The following is a 6,000-nucleotide window of genomic DNA, read 5'->3' on the forward strand; positions in this document are numbered from 1 at the left end:
ATAAGGACTTTTGTTGGAAAGTACAAAAACTCCATCTGTTCCAACTTGAGAATTACTTTTGTTCTACCTTAGAACTTCAGAGAGCGTGAACTCTAAAGGTTGTTTAGTTCAACCTCGTTTCTTCTTTTATCTTATTTTTGTTTTTTGTAAGAAGATGCTAAGCAGCAGGACTATGGCCAGAACAGGGCTGGTCTGATATTGACTCAGATCCTGTTAAAGGGCAAAGGGTGCAGGTGGTAGGGAAGCCTTTTGGCCACCTACGTACCAAAGCCAAACTGTGTGTAACAGTCTGAATTCAACTCAGCTTCAAGTCCAGTACTCTGCCAAGTGCTGTGGTTCTAAAGACAACTAGTCAGCTCTTGGACATATTATTATTAACAGTCGCAATTGCTAACGTCTACTGAGAACTCTTGGGCATTCAATATCCTTTTTATTTTGCCAACAACGATATGAAGTATAGGTATTCTTCTCATTTTGCAGATGAGGAAACTAAGGCTTAAAGAGGTGACCCAAAATCATGCAGTTATTATGTGATGACTTTGATGTCATACTCCACTCTCAACCATAAAATCAGTGTCTCCACACCGTGTTTTATGGTGCTCAAAGAAGAAGGAATTCTATGGCCAGCCATGATTAGGATATGGTGCATACTGCATTCACTTTTGGAGACTCAGAGTGCACATCAGCACGTTAAGAATTTTGAGAAGTATTGCAGGAAAAATTAAAGCACATGTGAACAAGTTTGACTTGAAACTTTGAATTTATCAGACTAATTTGACCACTAAATCTTTTTTTCAAGGAGCTATTAAAATCTTGAAGAGTTTCTAATGGGGTAATTTGAGTAATGCTTTACTAATGATGAAGTTCAGAACATGATACCCCCAAATATGGTACCTTGGCGTATTGAATATTTTAAGCTGAAGGGGTTTGAGAAAACAGAAGCAAGAAAGTTACTCTGATCTTGCCCCTTCCACCGTCCTTCTCTGAAAGAGGTCCTAAAACCCTCCTGGGAGAGACGGTCTCCCTATGCCTGGAGGAAAGGAGCATCCATATCCTGGAAGACAAAGGGATGCCGAGAAGGAACCTAACACATCTCCCCTGGTTCACTGCACTTACCCCATTCTCCTTAACCTATCATATTCCTCCACGACTGCCCACTCTTCTTCAAAACTAGCATGAAACACTCACGTCTAACTGTTTCATTGGGTCTTCATTTCCTTATGAAGGTTCCCATGTCATGTAAAATTTATGGTAAATAAATCTGTATGCTTTTCTCCTGTAAATCTGTCTTTGTCAGTTTGATTTTCAGACCTAGCCAGGAACCCTAAGAGGGTCAAGGAAAACTTTTTCTTCCCCCGCACTAAATTATACAATCTCCTAATATAATAGTTATTATTTATTGAGTGTCTATAATGCATTCAATAAGTATTATGTCCCACGAGATACCTTGGACATCTCATGTAAATCCACACTACAATGATAACGAGATATATATTATGTTACACATTTATCTCCCCACCAGATGGCAATCAACTCCTCCCGGACTTCCCTATAAATTCACACACATACACACATCAGTGTTCCATACAATGCAGTGTGTGCTATGAAAAGGTAGGATTCCAGGCGTAGCAAAATACAAAGGAGAAGGTAGTCCCCTCTATCTCAGGAGATGAGAAGAAGTTTCTGCCACAGAAGAGGTAAAAATTAAGTGGATTCTTCAAGTTAGAGGAGGTAGACTGAGACAGAAGTTCAGGCGAAAAATCCCAAGGGCGTGAAACAACCTGGGAGGCACCAAGAGTTTAGTGGGTGTGCAAACCGCGAGGAAACTGTCTGATATCCATTATATTATGCTGTTCTTTTTAGAAAAGGTCTTGTACACCAAGCTTTTGCTACTGTTGCCAAGATTTTGGTGTTCCAGTTTGCATTTCATCCTTGGGGAAGCTGGAACACTTAGAATGTACCCAGCATGGTGCAAGACCCTGGGGGATACCAGGAAATTAAGTAACATCATCTTGTTTTCAAGAGGTTTGCAACTGGAGTATGTAAAAGTAAAAGAATGTTGCGAAGAGAGTAGATCTTAAATGTTCTTACCACAAAAAAGAAATGGAAATTATGTGACGTGATGAGGGTGTTAGTTAAGGTTTTGGTGGAATTATTTTTGCAATATATAACTGTATCAAATCAACACTATTTTACAATATGTAAGTGTATTAAATCAACGCTATTTGCAAAATATAAGTGTATCACATCAACGTGTTGTACACCTTAAACTCACACAATGTCGTATGTCAATTATATCTCAACAAAGCTGGAAAAAATAAATAAAATAGGAGACAACAGATTAAAAAACAAAGTAAAGGAAATTAAGCATCCCATCCCTTCCTCTCTGTCAGGCAGGCAGTGCTACATAGTTAAGAACATGGTTTTGACGTCAGATGTCAGTTTCAATACCGATTTCAAGTTACTGACGTTTCCCTGCTTCAGTTTTCTCATTTGTAACATGAGGCTGTTGTGAATGAGATCCTGCTACATGTCAACCACTAAGCACAGTGCCTTAGCCATAGTAAGTGCTCCAAAAATGGGAGCATTTCACATTGGTGAAAACTTTTTTTCCATCTTTTTCTTGCACATTTCTTCTGCTTTGTCCTCCTACCTGGAGAAGTACTTTTAAGACGAAGACAATTTTTTATTCCTTTCCTGTGATCTTCAGTTACTAGTACAGTGACTATACCTAGTACATGCCATATAAATACTTATTTCTAACTATTGGTTAGATACATGGGTAAGAGTCAAGTTCTCTGGGCCCAATGTTAGAACCCTTTTGTATAAGTTTTCATGTTAGTGTGTATGAATGTTTGTATAAGTGAGTAAAATATTGTGATGGATCAAATATTTGGAAATAGAAGTTAATCCAAGGAAAATAATAATAAAATGAAAGAATAAATAACGTTTTCTTTTGGAATCATGCCTGAGCCACTGATTTCTCATGTTAATATAATTGATCAATCAAAAAATTCCGTTTTGTTAAAGTATTTAGAGAATGAAGTTACTGTCTTCGCTAATGCTGAAAAGAGAAACAATTAAATGTTTTGCTCATGAATTAGAGACTAAAAAATAAACGTTGAGAGGCCAGCCCGGTGGTGGACTGGGTAAAGTTCTGCACAGTCTGCTTCGGGGGCCCAGATTCGCAGGTTTGGATCCCAAACATGGACCTGGCCTGTGGAGGCATCTCACACAGAAAATAGAGGAAGACTGACACAGATGTTAGCTCAGGGCTAATCTCCCTCAGGCAAAAAAAGAGGAAGATTGGCAATGGATGTTAGCTCAGGGCGAATCTTCCTCACCAAAAAACTCCCTCAAAAAACCAAAAACATGGATCCTTAATATCCAAGCCTGTAAGCTACTAAGCAGTAAACTTCAATATTATATTAAGGAACTCATTTTAAGGAAATATCAGCATACTGATGGTGTTTTCCTACATTGCTTATCTAATACAAAGTGAATACTGCTCTGACAGAACTCTCTTAGGAAGAACTGACAGTAGGATAAACTCAAGTTGTTTGGCCTGAACATAAAATCACAGGGGAGAAAATGCTCAAAGAACCTTGAGATTCTGAATGCTTAAAGAGAACATAGCCTTGAAATGTTAGCAAAAATCGCAATATTAAATTCTGATTGCGTTATCAAGAAAAATCTCAAGTGAGAAAGAATCGGGCAAAGCATCCAAAAACATCAACGTACCTTCTCAGGAAGCTCAGCTGTTAAGAGAGCATGCATAAACATAGTGAAAACAGCTAACGAAATATTAGAAGGAATTTATTTTGCTTGGCTATCTTTGTTTTTTGATTTGGGAATTTGTAGTTTGTTTTTAGCTGAGGGGCTATATGAGGAGTTCTGAAAATTGCCAAGAAGCAAGATTTGGGTTGGTGCTTGATTATTTCCCTGTTTTGAATAGTTTTCTACAGGAAACGTCAAGTCGTTGAAACAAAGAAGTTCACAGATCTATTCAGAGTAAGTATTAAATACTTACTTACCAGGCAAAAGAGCTCAACTTTTTGTTCGAAGTTAAAGTTGTTTTCTGTGTGGTCTTTGTGAATGTAGTTATATGTAGGGACGTAATTTCCACTAAGATATATCTCAGTGTAGTATATGAGTTCTGTTGATTTCACTTGAAATGTGTGCCACAGTTACAAAAAAGGGAAAATGTGTCTGTGGCCAAGAGGACATCCCATAGACCAGTGCTTCTCGAACTTTCACGCCCCTCCGAATCACCTGGGATCTTGTTAACATGCAGATCCTGACTCCAGAGGTTTAGGGTGGAGGTTCTGCATTTTGAACATTGCTAGGTGATGCTGACGGTGCTGGTCCTTGGACTATACTTTGAGCAGCAAGGCTGTGGCCTAACCGGGTCACTAAAAAGCAGAGAGTGAGCAGAAATGCCATTCCATTGGAAGGGCACTGTGTACTGTGCAGCTCTGCCTGCCCTGGCTCAGTCAGGAGCATAGGGCCCTCTTCCTCTTCCCAGCCTGGGGGATAGGGTCATGGATGGAGGAAAGGCATTTCTCCGTGTCCCTCCTAGAAAGAACAACAGCTGTTCCCATCTTCCATGCCATGTCCTTCCAAGAACAATGGCTCCTTGTCTGCAGCTAGGCTGCCGTTACAGCTACTCTGAAATGGAAAGGAAGGAATAAACTATGAGAGTGAACGGGTCAAAATGATGCAAACAAGTGGAAAGAGGAAGTAAGGAGAAGCCAGAAAAAAGAAAAGGACTAGTATATCTGGAAACCTTGAAAGGAATATTCTTTCCTCTTTCATTAATTATTCATTTCAATTTATTCTAAATAGTTTGCCCTAGTGTACGATGTAACAAGATAGAATGACCTCACATACAGGGCTCATTTTAATAACATAATATCCTCAGTTTGATGATGTTGGATACATAAAACCAGAGGTAATTCATCCCACTAAGTGCTTAAATGACTCCAGAGAAATTATAAATAAAAACAAGCCTCATCCCAAATAAAAATAAACAAAAAACATCCTTCAGATCTTATTGCTTGGTGACTTTACAAATTGGAATAAAAACATTATTGGCTTTAGGGAGGTTGACCTCAGCTGTTTTTCAACTATTTGAAGAACAAGAACTAACTAATTTTGGTGCCAATACTCAAAGCAAAGTTTTCTCAGGTGGGTGAACAACTGCTGGTAGGTTGGCTTGCCATACAAATTGCACCACCTCCAAATCACCAAGAGAAGCAGGCTAAGTCTCTGCTCTGCCCCTTACTGGCTCTGCTGTTCCCTGGAGTTGCGTGACACATTCTCGGGAGGGGATCTGGACTGCCAAGACTTGCTTGGTTGCTGACATAGAATTCGACAGAATAACTAAGAACAAGCCAGTTAAATGATAAGTCCAAGATTCATTGTCTCGCTCAACTATTTTTGTCTTATTATTTATGAACTTTACATAAGAAGGACGGGAGGTTGTTGAGTGGCATTTCTGTGATCTACTCTCCATCTTACTACTGAAGTTATCCCAAGCAGCAATGAAATTTTCCCTGCTCTTCCTACAGGTGCCTTCTGTGGCCACTAACCTGATCTGTCCTCCTCCTACGGACAAGATAACTGGATGGCCCAGGTTTCTTAAGACTCAGTTTCAAATATTTTACCCAGTTTCATTCATGTGCCACAGCCAAAGTCTCTTTTCTTCCATACTCTCTTGCATTAAAATTCATAGTAGATTGGGAGCCGGCCCAGTGGTACAGCAGTTAAGTCCGCACATTCCACTTTGGTGGCCCGGGGTTCACCCCTTCGGATCCTGGGCTGGGACCTATGCACCGCTTGTCAGGCCATGCTGTGGCAGGCATCCCACATATGAAAAAAAAAGTAGAGGAAGATGGGCACAGATGTTAGCTCAGGGCTAATCTTCCTCAAAAATAAAAAATTCATAGTAGATTGTTTCATTTCCACAAGATTTTTCATGATGGCTAATTTACATCTGAA

Source organism: Equus caballus, chromosome 18, assembly GCF_041296265.1.
Source record: "Equus caballus isolate H_3958 breed thoroughbred chromosome 18, TB-T2T, whole genome shotgun sequence".
Classification (NCBI taxonomy): domain Eukaryota; kingdom Metazoa; phylum Chordata; class Mammalia; order Perissodactyla; family Equidae; genus Equus; species Equus caballus.